This window comes from Ictidomys tridecemlineatus, unplaced genomic scaffold (assembly GCF_052094955.1).
Source record: "Ictidomys tridecemlineatus isolate mIctTri1 unplaced genomic scaffold, mIctTri1.hap1 Scaffold_63, whole genome shotgun sequence".
Classification (NCBI taxonomy): Eukaryota; Metazoa; Chordata; class Mammalia; order Rodentia; family Sciuridae; genus Ictidomys; species Ictidomys tridecemlineatus.
In genome coordinates, this window is record NW_027524348.1 from 740,843 (window position 1) to 758,700 (window position 17,858).

The 17,858-nt window shown below is 41.0% G+C and overlaps 1 long non-coding RNA gene across 1 annotated transcript in view; it reads right to left on the minus strand.

The window, feature by feature from the left end:
* Positions 1-968: 968 nt before the first annotated feature.
* Positions 969-17,858, minus strand: part of LOC144374241 (uncharacterized) — a 53,225-nt gene continuing 36,335 nt past the window's right edge. Inside the window, exon 6 of the long non-coding RNA XR_013433690.1 lies at positions 969-1,352. This is a non-coding gene — a long non-coding RNA (uncharacterized LOC144374241). The remainder of the gene's footprint in view (positions 1,353-17,858) is intronic.

Genomic DNA, 17,858 nt, shown 5'->3' on the forward strand with positions numbered 1-17,858 from the left:
TGTGTGTGTGTGTGTGTGTGTGAGAGAGAGAGAGAGAGAGAGAGAGAGAGAGAGAGAGAGAGAGAGAGAGAGAAAGTGTGTGTGTGTGCATGGGTATGTGTGTTTCAGGGATGTTTGACAACCACCTTCACTTGGATTCAACAATTTGTGAGCACTTGATTATTTGTATACATGTTTTAAACTTATCTATTAACCAGAGTCAATTTTTCATTTGTTCTCTTGCTCAGGAATTCACCAGACACTTATGAGGGAAGTTTGGTATCAGGTGCTCTGCTAGACATGTGGTAAACATGTGATGAAGAGCACAGTCCCTGCGGTATGAAAATGAGGGCCCAGCACTTGGAACAGAACTGAGAGGGCCTCAGCCTTGACTCAAACGGAACTCAGCAACATCTAATTGAAAACTAAACCCAGTGCAAGAAATTCATCCTAATGTGTTTTGCCACCAACAGGAAAAGACATTTGGATGAGTGGCTACAAATGGGAATGTCCCCAGTCAGAGATCCCGGAAGAGTGTAGGACTGGTTGTCAAGGGCCTTCCTAGAATTAAGACTGCACTCCTTCCAGTGAGGACAATCAAGGGTGAGCAACTGTCAACAACGAGAGGGAGCAACGTGGGTGATTAGAAAGGCTGCCCTCTCTGAACACAGGAAACCCTGCACACAGTGTCCCCCCAGTTCTGAGAGGGCACGTGAGAGACAACTCTAACCTTGATATTTGTCTAACCCTGTAGAGGTAAGGGGCAGATAACTCCTGACATGGCTGATCTATCTTGCCTTCTTGAAAAATGTCCCCTCTCTATAGTGACCTGCAGAGGGGGATCAAGCCCTTTCTCTGCAGGTGCCCAGCACATGCTCACATGTACTGAGGACAGCTGGCATCTTGGCTATCTGCCAGCTTTTGTTGAAACCCCTTGACGTGTCAGCTGGACTCGAAAGTCGATGTTTTCACGCAGCATAACACACAGCTTTGGAGACTCTGCCATTTATTTATTTGTTACTTTTCCACAGCCACCTGCTCCTGGGTGGGTCTGCAGCTCTGTCATGCACTTTCTGGAACCTCCAGTCCTCCCCATACCTTGTCTCTTTGGACCACACCACCAGCTTTCACCCTCCTCCTCACAGCCTCACCCCAACATTCTGGGCCACATCTTTGACTCCAGGGGGTCCGATCTCAAGGTTTTCTGTCCTGGTTGCTGCTTGTGCAAGGCCTCCAGAGGGCCCTCAGGCAGGGTCATCCAAGGAAGGGTCTCGTCTTCCAGGGAAGTTGAGGGTTCAGGTCTACTCTGACCAGCCACTACCACAAATGTATGCATCAGTCTCCTTTCCAGGACCACCATGCCCACATTTTCTCTGCCAGGAAGGAAGGAGAACAAAAGGAAGTGCAGTTAGTGACATGATGGAGGGACATATGAGGACGCCACCAAGAAACATGAGGATTCAGCTTCTTTCCTGGCTCGTCAGTAGTGGCACTGTGTCCCCCCGTTCCCCCATCAGAACCTTAATCCTGGGCTCCCCAGTTTGCTCAGACCATCCTCCCACCACCCACTTGGACCCAACAACTCACCAGCAGCTACTGGACATGTGGCCTGAAGCCATTTCTGCATGACTTGTCTTTCTACACTGCTGTCCTTAATTCTCTACCTTGAATAGTCCCTTAATCTCCCGAGAATCAAGTCCAAGCAATCTGCTTGCCTTCCAGACTGCCAAAGTGCTGCCTTCAATAATCCACCCAGCTGGTCTCCCTCTAACACTTCTGGTCATCTACTTATACCTCAGGGGGACATCTCTGATCCTCAACAGGCATTCAAGTAAGGAATAACCCTCCTTCCCTGGAAGAGTCCTTGCAACGGCCTGACTCCTCCCTTATCCCACTGCCCAGAGTGCTCCTGTTTCCCACGCCTACCTTCCTCAGTCCTCCCCTCCAGACCCAGTGAAACCCCACCACCCACATGAGCCTCTCCCACCATCCCCAGGATGAGTGATCTCTCCCCTCTTCTCTGATTTCCTGCCACTCTACTGTGTGTTCATTCTCATGACACAGTGTGGTTGGTTTCTATTGGAAAGTGAGTGAAATATTCAACTCAAAGTGTCGGGTGCCTGCCTCTACCAGGCCCTGGGTACGGAACTCCTCATTTGTCAATCCTGAGGAGATGTGTGTGTCTCTGTCACTAGCATAGAGCACTTCAAGAGCAGGCCCGTGGTTATCTAAACACAAACCAACCAACATCACCTGCAGCTCTGTTTCTGCATGTGTGAAAACGGGCATGACAATGACATGTGTTTCAAGTGTGCAGAGCTAGCCCAAGATCCAGGTGTTTGTGAAACTGCTTTGGGAAAAGTGAAGAATCACAAGAACTTCAGGTGATGTTATTATCATGCCTATGCCATGGACTCCTGCAGGATGAAGATATCTAATACTTGTAATTTCAATTAATTGGGAGCCTGCCCAAGGGTCCCACATCTGGAGGGACCTCACTGAAGCATGAATTGAAGGCAAGAGCAGACAGCCTGCGAGGACTAAGAGTCGCTGACCTTCTAGCCATGAAAGGACAAGGATGTCACCCAGTGCTTTCAACTGGCCTCACCACTAGGCAGCAGCTCCTACACAGGGGTTACAAACAAACAGGAGCCAGGCACAGTGGTAAAAGCCTGTAATCCTAGAGGCTCTGGAGGCTTGGGAGGCTGAGGCTGCCTCAGCAACAGCGAGGCACTAAGCAACTCAGTGAGACCCTGTCTCTAAATAAAATACAAAATAGGGCTGAGGATGTGGCTCAGTGGTTGAGTGAGTCCAATCTCCAGTATCAATAAAACATAAAACAAAGAAAAAAAAAGATGGATGGAGGAGGGGTCCTTCCTAAAGCCCCACAAAAAATAACAGTAACAAAATAATTTTCAAAGAGGAAGGTAGAGGTGAAGTAATAAAGAAAATAAAAATCAGGAGAGTAGATGATGGAAGGAACAGCATTGAATTTGGAAGGCCAAGATTTAGGCCATGCCATTGAAATAGAAGTTAATTAACTCCAGGGAACCCACAGATGCTCAGAGTTGGAGATAACCCAGTACAACAGAAGCAGGGTCAAAAAATGATCACAGTGAGACAGCTCTCCTCCTCTATCTCAGAAAGCCACGCTGCTACGCATTCACTAACCTACCAAAAGATGAGACGTTTATTGCAGAGAAACTGGATCAGAAGTGCTGGAGTTGGGAACAGCTGTCACTGTGTAAGACAGGCTGGGGTGGTGCACTGAAAATAGGGGGCTTAAGGTTGTGATGTGAGAGACCACGTGCTCAGTGGTGAGACAGTCTGCCACCTTCCTTGCTCTGCTCCCAGAACAGTATCAGGCAGACAGTATCTTTCCTGGAGGAAACAAAGAGTTCCAAAAGAGAAGGACCTACAGCCATTGGTTCCCAGAAGTCCCCAGTAAGACGTCCTGATCCAGCTTCATCACCTTGCAGTGAGCTCACCACTCAACAAGCCCAGACTCAGAGCCACCAACCAGCTTATTAGCACTCCACTCTTGAAAATAAACAGGTATCCTCGTAGGACAAAAATCCAAGGAAAGCTTCCAACAGTTCAAAACAGAAGAGAAAAGCAGGGGAAACAGAAAATCCCAGAAGCAGAAAAATACTTGGAAAATATTCTAAATCCCCTGATAAATGAGAGAACATTTTACATATGAAACAAGAATAGACTGTCTTGAAAACATGAACCACCCAAGAAGAAAAGATATTCTTAAAAATCATAAAAAATACGTTAACCAAAATTTAAATGCCAATTGAAGATCTAGAAGACAATGTGGAGGAAGACTTCCAGAAATCAAGACAAAACTATCATGGAAAAGAGAAAAGATAAAGAAACTTGAGAACCAGTCCAGGAGATCTGAAGTCTGATTAATAGAGTTCTAGAAAAAAGAAAATGGGCAAAAAGAATGGGGGAAAAATAATGAAATAATTAAAGAAAAATGTTCAACAGTTGAAAAACATGCATTTTAGACCAAGAGTGCTCACTGAACAACCGTTAAAGGGGATAAAACTAGTCCTACAAAGTCCAGGACCATGAAATCTAGAAATTAGGATGGCATCAGATTTTACCAAAAGCATCACAAGGAGTTAGAAGATAATGGAGGTGATTGTCAACCTAAAATGCTATTCTCATCGAAGCAAGTGGTTTCCTAGTCCAGAGGTGAAGGAAAGCATTGGATAAAGTCAAGTTTAAGGTGAAAGTTAGCCTGGTACATCCACATGAACTAGGAGGAGATTTACATTGCTCAGGAGACATTTACTGAACCCCCACCCTCTTTTTGGGCATCAAACAATAACAAGTATATAAAAAAATTAAGCAATAAAAAGAAGATATTTAGCGATTCCATAGGAAAATAAAGTCATGTGAGCAATGAAAAATAATTATAGCACAGAACACTAGGTGGCTCAATGAGGAATAATATTTACACAGTCATAATAAAGTGAACTGAATAGTGAGCTAATAAATATCATGACATTTATACTATAGTGGGTTGAGAAGGTCTACATAGTGGGGTGTTTGTGTATATCATAGAGAGTAATGGTTGGTGGTGTTAAAAAAGCTAAAAGCTTTCCTAGTAGGAAGTTGATTTTTTAAGACTCAAAAAATAAAAATTAAAAAGCAATGGAAGTGTATTATTAGGAAGCACAGTCACAAGTCTAGATGAAACAGCTACAGAGCTGAAGGAGATTCTATTTGGGAACACAAGAGGGCAGGTTCACAGTTGGCTAGTTGCCTTATTGAATATGTTATCTTTTAATCTTAGACTAATATTTCAATTTAGAGGAATAACACATAAAAAATTCCCCAAACCAAAAGATACAAGTTTCCAGAATGAAAAGCCAAGCTTCTAAAGTTGCCATATTTTAGCACAAGTAAGAACACTCAGTTAAATTTGCATTTTGGATAAGCAGAGAAAAGTGTTTAGTGTAAGTATGTCCCAAATATTACAAACTTTATTTACAGTTTATCTGAAATTCAAATTTAATAGGCATCTTCTATCTTGTCCAGGAAGCCTATACCCAACACATCCACATGAAAGCACAGAGCCATGATTGCAAAGTACCAAGAAAAAGAACACATTAACACTTGAGGGGGAGGGGGTCACCTAAAAAGAAATCAGAAAAGCATTGACATCTCACGACAAGACCGGAAGTTAGGAAGGAGAGGAGGGAGGCCTCCAGAATTCCAAGGCAAAATGATATCCATCCTGGAATATTATATCCATCCAACCATCAATGAAATTTCAGAATTGAACAGAGGCATTGTGAGGAAAAGGTTAAAAACCCTAGTTTCTACTTACCTTTTCTTAGAAGCTGACTGGAGGATTTCCCTTCCCTAAAAGGAAATAAATCAAGAAAGAAGGAAACATAGTCCAGGAAAACAGAAATGAAACATAGAGGCGAAGGAAAACAAATTCCCACGATACTGGCTGTGCTGGGGCAGAGAGAAAGCAGGCAAGATGGACAGGGAGAATGGAATGTTTCAGAATGAAAGATTTTAGGGGGAAATAAAAGAACCCACAGTGTGATGCATTCTATACATTCAGTGTGATATGTCACAAAAAAATGGTGTCTAGAGGGATTTTTGAACTCAGTCAGAGAGTTCAGGACAAATTATAAATAGGAACACAGAAAATCAATCAGGTGAAGAAAATGAGGCTATTATTAACAAAATGTTTACAAGAGATTAAATGAACATTATCATAATGCACTGCTTGACAATGCAGAAAATAATACTTGATAATGATAATGACATAAACACTGAACACTGACTTAAACAAAATATTATGTGGGAGGCAGAGAAAGCAGTAGAAGACATATGGCTTCATGGACAAACACAAGAGGTAATGTTCTACCTCTCAGAGTCAAGGTGTTAAGAGTAGCCCTAAAAGATCTATCAGTCCACCTTACCACTCTAACCTTAACCCTTAGTGCTCTCCCATGACTTACTTTGATCCTGAGGTGAGGACCATAGGATGTTCTCTTCCTCAATTATATCACATCTTCCCACCTCAGGGCCTTTTCACATGCTGTTCCCTTTGCTTAGAGTGCTCTTCCCTATGTATCCATGGGGCTCCCTCCTCCTGTATTTTAGGTCTTTTCTCAGAGTTTTTTTTTTCTCAGTAGCATCCCCCACTCTCCCACTTCCTTATTAAGGTTGCATTTTATCCCTGATATTCCCTATGTCACCCTCACCACTGTTTATTTATCATCCATAAACTTCTGTAAATAGGTTACTACTTCTATAGAAAGAGGTGGTTAGAGTAATGGTTTATTTAAACATTTAAAAAATTTAAATCCACAACTTGTCCACCGAGATATCCCTGCATAGAACAGAGTGACTGGCACCCAGTAGGAGCTTTAAAAGTATTCATTAAATGAAAAAAATAAATCAAGAAATAGCAGCATATATATTTACTGAAAGACAAAGGTAAATAAAAAAAAACTGTTAAGATAATTGAAACACTCCTCTGAGCACTTGCTAAGGACAAGAGAGAGAGAGAGGGTGTGCTGGTTTTCCTGAGAAGACTTATATTCTTGTTTGGTTCACCAAAGCATTTTCAAATATTACCTTAATGAACATTAAAGTAATTTTTAAAAATATGATCAGTTTTTAGCCCATACACACCCAAATCGTACTTCACCAATTTCCAAATGAAATGGCAACTGGTCACCTACTCCCATGTTCAGATGTGGTTTGAGTATGTCTCCCAAAGGCTCACTGGCTGGAAGCATGGTCCCCCGGCGGGTGATGGTGAGCATGGAACCCTTATGAAATGGGGCATGGTAGAAGGTAATTAGGTCACAGGGGCTCCACCCTCATAAATGGATCAGTGACATCCGGGAGAGAAGGTTGTTGTGGAGTGAGATCATCCATGCCCTTCTGCACACTGCCATTTTTCCTTTCCACTTCTCCACCATGTTGTGGTGCAACCAGGAGGGCCCTCGCCTGCATGCTGCTGACATGCTGTTTGGATCATTCAGCTTCTCAAATTGTGAGTCAAAAACACCTCTTTACCCAGCCTCAGGTATTTTATTATAGCAACACAAACAGATCAAGGTACCTGCAGCTTTATGTAATTAAGGCCTACAAGTCATGCTCCTCTTCTCATCCACCCCTTTTCCTCTCATCTACCACCCCAATCCATCCTGAGTCTTGAAGTAGCTCTCACCTCCTCATCAGTCTCAAACTCACTCACCTCTGTCCATCTGCATCACTATTGCCCTAAGACCATCTTTCACCTGCACGCTAGCAAAACTCGATAAATGGACCACCCAAATTCATCCTGTACCTCCAACCTATTACACTGTGGCCAGACTGATATTTTCAACACAAATCTGATCCTATCACCCCCCCAACACACACACACACACACACACACACACACACACACACATCTGCTTAAAACCTGTCCATGGCATCCCATAGATAAAACTCTTAACCTCTATGCCTGCAATTGCTGTACCATGTTTCCCCACCCCAGGGGATGGCATGCTGTTCCCTCTGCCTGGAATGCGAACTCCATCTCCTTTGACTACTTAGCTCCTATTCATCATTCAAATGTCAGCTAAAATGTCATTAAACTATATTCCCCTATTTTAGGCTCTCATAGCACTTTTGTGGGTATTGGTCCTTTATAACACTTGGCACAATTGCAGTTTTACACTCAGACTTATTGGGTTAATATCTGTTTCCACCCCCCATCCCCAACACACATACACACGTGCACATGTGTGCACACACACACATACACACACACACACAAACACTCCAGAGAGAGGCCAAGTTCTAAGCTTCATGGAAGAAGTCATTTGTTTCATTATATTCCAGCTATGTTTTAAAACTTCAACAAGCAATAGAGATGACATGGCTTTAAACTTCCATTCATCTGTCTTATCCCTACCCTAAAATTCTACAACATGGAGACTGCATGCTTTTCTGTGAAAGCCCAGTCACCCTCTGCTCTCTATACCACCAGTGCCAACCTCAGACGTGATTCTGGAAATGTACGCTGACATGCAGTGTGCAGGAGATTGTGTTGCATGTAGTTGCTTGCCTGGAGAGGTGTCACCAAACCCAGGAGGTTTGCCTTTTAGACACAGTCATCAATGATATATTTCGAGCATTCCACATATGACCTTGAATTAATTCCTTCCTCCACAATCCACCATACCTTCAACTGGCTGAACCCCAGTGACCATCTGATTGAAGCTAAAGATTCGTCACTGTAGCAAATCTAATGATTTTCATCTTGTCTCAACACTATTAGCACAAGGATTTTGTGTTGTGGATGTGAATGTGTGTATCTTCCCTTGTTTTTATAAAATTGGAGTAAATATACAAGAAACTAGCCAAACTATTGCGCATACTTTTTAAATTTTTTATTTTGTTTTGTTTGTTTGTTTCATTGTTTGTACTAGGGATTGAACTCAAGGGCACTCGCCCACTGAGCCACATCTCCAGCCCTATTTTGTATTTTATTTAGAGACAGGGTGTCACAAGTTGCTTAGCACCTTGCTTTTGCTAAGGCTGGCTTTGAAATCACGATCCTCCTGACTCAGCCTCCCTAGTCACTGGGATTACCGGCATGAACCACCAGTGCACAGCAGCACATACACTGTTATATAAAGCTGGTGTTGCTGACTGGCAGAAAGGGCACCATGAGAATGACCATTCATCAGGTAATGCATACAATTCTAAGCTCAGCATCAGATGGGGCACTAGGGGGCTCTAAATTTCAACATTTAATGTTGAACACCACTTATTTACACTACCTGTGCAATTTGGCACTACCTGATAAACCAATGTTAATTTAACCCTTTGCTGAGTAAAATAAGTTTAAGTTCATCTTTTTTCTTTCTTCCTCTTTATCCAGAACTATATGAGAAACCAATATTTTTTAAAATTCCTTTTAAAGAGTAAGACTACCAGGTAATCTTCCTTTAAAATAACTCTCCTTCAGATGCAAGTGGTAATTAGTCATGGGGACTCCCAATTTTTAAAATTCTACAATATAATGCAACTGGACCACTACACTATATTACATTATATATATTACAATATATATACATATATTTTTAAAATATCCATCTTTTCCCCCAAATCAGTCTCTGGCATTACCTAGTAGGGATCACATCTTTTTTTTTTTTGGGGGGGGGGTTACGGGTACCAGGGATTGATTTCAAGGGCACTCAACCACAGAACCACATCCCCAGCCCTATTTTGTATTTTATTTAGACACAGGGTCTCACAGAGTTGCTTAGCACTTTGCTTTTGCTGAGGCTGGCTTTGAACTCACAATCCTCCTGCCTCAGCCTCCCTAGTCACTGGGATTACAGGCATGTGCCACCACGCCCAGGTGGGAATCACATCTGTAGTGGACTTCACTCCCCAGAGCTTGGACTATGCCATGCCATCAGGGATAGTCAAGGACCAGAATCTGAGGGATCTCCTTTACTGGACGCTGTGTGAACCACTGACCAACTCCATCGCCCCATCAGCACTCACTCTTCCTGTCACTGTTTCAGAAGTGAGGCCCAACCACTGCTCCCCACCATCCTGCCATTTCTGCGAGTGGCGTGTTACTTCCTACTCCCTTCCAATATATCATCCAAGCCCTCTGCCTGCCCAGAGAGGTGGAGCTGTGACATGTGAAAAATTAGGTCTACAGTTTATTTCAGCACCCATAGGAAAATTGTCAGGACACTCTCAAAGCTTCAGCTCACCCTTATGTTTAAGGGCATATCAGTCACAATCATCTATGAGAAATAAATTCAATAAGAAACGATTCTATACCCATCAGATTAACGCCTTCCCCGCAAACCTTCAGCTAGAACATTCAGGAGTGAGAATCGTGACTCTCAGATAGAGCTGGTGATTTCTTCCATCTGTTAGTCTCAATTTCTATACTCATCCATTATAGTTTTTTTAAGATGAGAATTTTTTTCCTGATACCCTCCACAAAATACACTCATTATAAATAATTCACACACTTCTGCCATCTAAAAAACAAAAAACTTAAAAATTTTTTTACACTAAAAAATAAATCATTCATGTCCTAAATGAAAACATCTTGCTTTGGAAGTCATACAAACTTGGCCTTAAACCACTTGCTTACTTGGTGGCCTCATCTAATAAGTGGACATAATAACTGAAGTCACCCCACAGTGTGAGGATTTGGGACAGTTGTTGTTATAAGCCACAGTGTTCTGTAACTGTTTATAATTTATGGCTACTAATGTTATTGATATACTTTCTAGTCTATATATATGTACATATCAATGTGTGGATTTTATGTTTCCACGAGGTAACTTCTGCATTCTGAAAGGTTATTTAGGAGATACATTGTTTTAAATAAATAAATACATAAATAAATATTAAGTTTATTAAAGTTACAAATCTTTAAGTCAAGTTACAAATCTTTAAGTCAAGTTCCTCCTTAATTTCCTGAGTTTAACCCATAAATTTTATTCTTCTATTCATAAGCAGAGTTTGCTTGTTTTGCATTTCTTTTCTTTTTTTTTTTTTTTAGCAAAAGCATGAATTCCTTGAGAGTCTTTGAAAGGAAACAGTGAGAGAACATTTCTAAAGTTATATGTTATCGACTGAATATTTGTGTCCCTCCACTCCCCCAAATAATTTAATGCTGAAGATCTAACCCGTGTAAATGGGACCTCTAATTAAGGTTAGGTGAGGTCATAAGGGTGGGTCCCTGATCTGATGGGACTGGTGTTCTCATGAAAAAGGAAGAGAAAAAGAGCTCATTCTCTCTTGTATGCACAGAGGAAAGAAAGGCCATGTGAAGGCACAATGAGAAGCCAGGAAGAGAGCCCTCATCAGGAGCTACTTTGATGACACCTTGATCCTGCACTTTGCTATCATGTGGATGCCCAATGTTGCCCAAAGGCCCATGTGTTAAAGGCCTGGTACCCAAGGTGAGAATACTGGGAGGTGGTAGAGCCTTCAGGAGGTGGGGCCTAGTGGGAGGTCTCTAGGTCATTAGGGGTGTGCCCTTGAAAGGAGTTCTGGTCCCCATCTTGCTCTCTTTCACCTCCTGGTGATAAGGTGAGCAGTTTTGCTCAACCACATACTTCTGCCATGATGTGTGGCCTCACCTCAGGTCCAAAGCAACAGGGCCAACCAATCATGGACTGGAACCTCCAAATCTGGGAGCCAAAATAAACCTTTTCTCTTTATAAATTGATTGTCTCTGGTATTTGTTACAGTGACAGAAAGCTGGCTAACACAGACTGCCAGGCTCCAGAACTGTGAAAAAATAAATTTGTGTTGTTGAAGTCACCCAGCCTATAATATTCGAGTATAGCAGTCTGAGCAGACAAATTTAATATGAGAAGCAGTGAGGATTCCCCAATATTTTGGACATAAGAAAAGTTAGAGATCAGCAGTAGGGAAAGTGAAGGGACCAACACACCTCTAGATGTGTGACCAGACTTGGAGGTTGGAGGCCTGGGACTCCCGGTCTAGAGAATACAGAAACACTATTGGGTTTGTGAATCAGAGATTGATACTCAGTCTTAAATTCACCAGATATAGCAAATAAAAATGCAGGATCCCCAGTTACACTTGAATTTCAGATGATTTTACAATATTTGGGACATTCTTATACTAAAAGCTATTCATTGCTTATATCAATTTCTGGACAGCTTATATTTTATCTGTCAACCCTACCCAGTATAGATACAACCTCTGCAGTACAATTTGGTAATACATGTCAAAGTCTTTAAGGCATATACAATCTTCAGCATAGCAATTCTACTTCCAGACATTTATTCACAAGATAAGAGATAAATGTGTATAGGTAAGGATATTTATCAGTGTATTGCTTTATAATCTTGAAAAAGTGAATTAATAGAAGATGGTTAAATAGTTATGGTATTTCTATTCAAATGTATGTAGTCTTTAAAGTCATAATTTTATGATCTATATTTATTAACACAAAAGGACATCCAGAATATAGGAAGTTAAAAAAGATAATAAAGTAAATTTAAGTTTGATTTTATGTCAACTAAATATTTTAGATGCACAAGACATATACACACATAAACAAATCTGGAATCATTATGCTAAGATGTTGACAGGATTGTGAGATTACTGGTAACTTTTACTTTGCTCTCTATACTTATATGCATATTATATCTCAATAATCAGAATAAAACTATTATCATTTTGAAAAAAGTACTAGTGACTTTTAGATAAAAATCATTCAAAAAATTCTTTGGTAGTTCTGTAATCCTTTAATCTGAAGTAGCAAGTCCATGTATGAATACAGAGATTCGTTACACAAAGTCTGAATAAGTTCCTTTTCCTATTTTGGTGTTGGTATGAATAAGCTATGACATCTTTCTCGTGCTGAAAGAGCCATTGAAGAACCTGGATGCAGTAGATACTTGTTTATAATTATTTGTTTGTTTGAAGAAAGGGTATTACTTTCTTGGCTACCCAACATTTTAACCCTTCGTTTCATGATGGATTACAAAATCCCTAGAGAAATTGTCTCCATATTCCATGATCAGTCTAAGTCCTTGGGGTAAAAGCTGCTCCAACCTTGGATCCAAGGTGTGCATGTAACCCAGATATGTCAAATTGGAGCATACCATTCCCTTGGCCTAATAATTTATCCACATAAAAGCAGAAGGTGAATTTCTAACCAATGAAAATCAGATCACAGGCGTTGTCAGGTCAAACACTATTTTTATTGAACAAGAACCTGGGAGGATGTATGCCTGGATTTATTAGCTATCTTGCCATCTTTGGAACCCAACATGAAGAGCAAACTGCATTAAAAGAAATGAAAAAACAAAAACCCCATAGATCACATACTGTACCCTTATCCCAAGTTTAGATGAAGTTACATGAGTTAATCAAAGTCCCTTTTATGATTATTTGAACTAGATTTTTAGTCATTTATAACCAAAATAAAGAACTGCACTAAATTAATTACAGAACCAATGAAACCTAAGCAATATAGCCTAATTATAATGATAATTATGTTTTATTCATAAGTTACTATGTTTAAGATATTTTAAATAAATTAATCATGAATAAATCTATCCATCCTTTGAGATAGACATTATCTTCTCTGTTTCACAGATGAGAATCCTGTGGCTCCACAAACTTAAATAATTCACCCCAAATCACACTGCTGGCTAGACGAAACCAAGACAGCAAAATACCAAAGTCTATGTTCTTCTACTGCACCAGGATTGATCTTCATTTAGACTTAGAACCCTCAGTTATGGTCTCACACCACAGAGAATTATTTTACTGGGCTTTGGTTCACTACCAGTTGAGGCAAAGGAACTACCAGAAAGCCTAACTTCCCCTAAATAGCTCTGAGTTTAAGCCAACCATGTAAAAAGTACACAGAGCCTCAGTTTAGGGTGGGGAAGGAAATTGCCTGGTGCTAGCATTTTCTCTAATTTCCAAGCAAGAATCAACAACTGAGATTTTAGCTCATCGAGTGAACTAAAATGTCAGATGCCAATCACTACTATGAATCCCAGAAACATTACTTAGAGTTGACAATAACTGCAAACCTCCTACTTTTTACTACCTAAAACCATGTATGGTGGACATGAACTTTGCATTAATGCAAACCTGACACACAGGAGTCATCAGATGTACAATAAATCATCTTACAAAAACACAAGCATATAAATAAAATGATTCAGACACATTTACCCATGACCTGGTCTCTACGTAGAATTTATTTTCTTACTTTTCACAGTGACCCAAATCCCTCTCAAGAAAATGAGGTACAACAGAGAAGCTAATAAATTTAACTCCTTGACCTAATAAGCAAGCGTGATATCACAGGATACAAGACTAATGTGCAAAACTTGGTTGTATTTCTATACATCGGAAATGGGCACATGAGAATTGTGATTATAAATGCAATAATATTGACAACTGCTTTTTCAAGATACAGGTAAGCATACATCTAACAGAACATGTAACAGGGCTTGTATGATGAAAAGTTCAAGGTAATAATGAAAGAAATGAAAGTATATCTAATTAAATGGAGAGATGTAGCATGTTCTTGGATTAAAATACTCTAGATGATAATGATATCAATGCTCAAATCGATTTATAGATTTAACACAATTTCTATCAAAATCTTAGCAAGACTTTTTTCCATGTATAATTAATTATATCTTAAATTTTATATGGAAAGGCAAAGGAACAGAAAGAGCTAAGGCAATTTTTCAAAAAAAAAAAGTAAATGGGGAAGAATCAATTGACCACATTTTGCATCAATTTTTTAGCTGTAGTAATTAAGTCTGGTAGCTGACTGGATGCATGCATCAATAGAACAGAATAGAGCCCATCAACATACCCTCTTATAAGTATGGACAACTAAAATAATTTAATGCAGGAAGATAGATTTTATAGCAAATGGGAGAAAACTTTGAAGACCTATGGTTTGATGAACAGTGTTAGATTTTATACCAAAAGCATAATTCCTAAATCAAAGTATTGATAAATACAATTTTGTCAACAATCTATGGCTCATCTTGTAAACAACATGTTAGATAATATATTCATATCTAGAATATTGTCCCTGAGGTCAGTCAAATGACGATAACCACCCCTGGTGCCATCCCAACCTCATCCTGAGCTCTGGGAATTTTCTAACCTCAGAACTCTTGGAGAACGTTCTCTGCAGCCTGGTGCAGCAGCACCCCAATACATATGTTCTTTTGAAATCCACCTCTGAGCTGCCAAGCCTTCACTGGGCCCATCCAACCACAAATTCCTATCAGATGTTTAGCATGTGAGTGTTGCCCTCCTCCCTGGATTCCTGCAAGAGTCCCTCACCCCACCTCATCTGCTATGAACCAAGCAGGGTGCATTGAGGGTCTGCCCCTGCTCAGGGAGTATAGGGGTACATTGTCCACAGAGAATTTAAAAACCATCATAAAACTGGCCAAAAGTCAGACCACTTTTTATTTTCATGTCAAATATAAATAATGTCAGTGATAAAATATTCCTCCTGGCCAGGTGGACCACCCTAACACCTCTCCCAGAAACTGGCTAGGCGAGTCTTGGCTCCTAGGGGACAGCTAATCTTTCCCATTCCTGTCTTTCCTTCAGCGGGAGACTTCATTCAAATATACGTACCGAGCATGTCCTGCCCCTGATTTAAAATTCTTGCTTGCTCCCATGGCTAAGAGAAGGAATCAACTTCTGGTAGCTTCATGGCTCTTCACCATCAAAATCCAACCCCATTCTCCAGCCTGTCCTGCACCCTGTCTCCCATTTCCTGTACCCCAAGTTCCCAGTTCCTTGAACACACTATCTCATTCTCCAGCTCTGAGCATGCATATGTTGAAGCCATTTCTTTTATTAAGAATTTTCTTTTCAACCTTGAAATTTCCAGGTCCTCTTCCAAGGCCCTGCTGATGAGGTCATTTCTCTGAGGAACCTTCCCTGATTCCCTCCAGCCCTCAGGAAGAATCCAGAGCACCTACTATGTGACTCTGTTTCATTGCAGATTCTACCTGCTCTGCTTGTATTTCCTAGTTTCCCCTATATGTTCTCTAACGCAGAGTAATTCCTAATCTAAAGGTCAAGCCAAAAAAAAGGGGGGGGATTTTTTTTTTTTGGCAAACCAAGTCTTAGTAGTTAACTGAGTTACTGTGCCTTCAACCTGTCTTCATAACCAGCTTGCTTCTCAGTTCTTGGTCCCTTGGGCCAAGCATATTTTCTTCTGTCCATATGATTCATACTCTATAAAACCATCAGGGCAAGTGGACCTAGAGCAACTTTGTGGTCTTGCTTTCTCTCTTTCTCCCAGCAGTCACCTCTAAATGAGATGGTCACAGATTTTAGTTCTAAGGTACATAAGAAAAAGAGACCCTCCCTTTGGTCTGTATCCCAGCCACATGTCTCAATTCAGTCTTTTACCCAAGAGCACAGAATTGCAGGCAACTGGAAGCAGCTTTAATTACATATTAACTAGATAATTCAACTAGATACTAACTAGTTGTATCCCGACTCCTGCATTGTTCGTTTTTCTATCACTCTTAGTGAGAGATCAGTGCTGAAGGGGTGAACAGCTGGGTGGGATCTGGGCCCTGGTGTAAGTCCCAAAGCTGCCCCCAATTTCTACTTCTCACCACTGTAACTTACCACAGCCAGTTGCTCACTGTCTCTGCCCTCAGGACGTAGTCTCGCTACAAAGACTGAAGTCCTGCTTACTTTCCATTTCATGGGGCCTGGCACATTTAAGCTGCAGACCAATGTCTACTAAAGGGAGACAGCCTCCATGTAGAGTGTCCTCTACACCCTAATGATTCCCAGCCCTGCTGCCAACTCCTGCTTCTGTTTTCTTTGATCTCTAATCTCCTGTTTTGTTCAGATTTCTGGTCCCTCCCCAGCCCTGCCAGGTGACTCCCACTGAGAGTCACAGTGGTGAGCAGGTGGTATGTGCTTGAAGCCCCAGCTACTCAGGAGGCTGAGGTGGGAGGATCGCTTGACTGAGAGTTCAAGCACAACCTGGGCAACATAAGGAGACCTTGTCTCAAAAGTTGAAAATAAATAAATAAATAAATAAACAAACAAACAAATACATACATAAACACATCATGGTTATCCTACCCTCCCAGTGATCCTGGTTAGGGAGTGTCCTAACCACGTCCTAGTGGGAGCCGCAAGTTTTGATCCCTAGGAGGACTCTTGTCCCTTCCTGAATTCAATCACAGCTGTGGGAGCACAGGAGGCCTGGAACTGCTGCTGCCATCTGTGAGCACAAGGGGGAAGTCCAGCAAGTCCCAAGAACAGAATCCCTCAAACCAACATCATTGGCTGTGGCAAACCCATTGCCAAAATAGTTCCCCATGCACCCTTGGCAAAGTGACTTGGAAGCTCCTCCCATCAGGAGACGGGGTCTACTTCCCCATTACAGAGCCTGGTTTGACTAGATCCTTTGTTTCTAAATGCCACTGTCAGATGCAGCCAACAGCTCCCTAAAAGAGTGCTGCTGAAGAATTGAAAAAAGAGAGAGAGAGAGAGAGAAGGGCCCTAAATAATTTCAAAACCACACCAGCTGCAGAATAGAATACTAGGAATACAGAATATTATTGATTTAAATAGAAAGACCTATTTTCTTTTATGAAGCAAAGATTAATTGCAAAGCGTCTTTAATCCTCATTAGAACACCCTGTAACAACAAAACCCCTCCCCATTTTTTTGTTGTTGTTTTTTGTTTCTTGTTGAATTTTTTGTTTTGTATTGTTTTGCATTGCTGGATGGAACCCAGGGCCTCACAAATGCTAGGCAAGCACTCTACTGCTGAGTTACATCCCCAGCCCTATGATCCCCATTCCATAGTTGAGGAATCAATACCTAAATGTGAAAAATGTGCCCAAGGTCCAAATGCTAGTAAGAACAGCCAGAGTTCAAGTCCAGCTCAGTCAGATGCTGGGACCTGTGCAGTTTCAACTAAACACCATGTAGTGCCTAATTAATATCATTTCTTCAAAATTTGAGCTGAATATAAGCTTCCATAAGATATTATTTGCCAATTCATTACCTCTTAGCCAAGAGAATATTTGTATTAACACTTTGAACACCAAGATCCAGCTCTGTTATAAAGTAGCTATAGTGGCCATGTGGATTTGGGTCAATCAAATGATCTCTTAGGTCTTCAACTATTTATTTCATTTACAAATGGGAAGTGAAGTCAGAAGATGGTTCAGACCCCTTCCAGCTCCCCTGACTGGAAAGTTTGCTATTTCTCCCATAGAGTACAAGCTGAACCAGAACCTTTTGTCCCAACTAAGCTCTCTAGGAAGGAGACTGAGACTGGC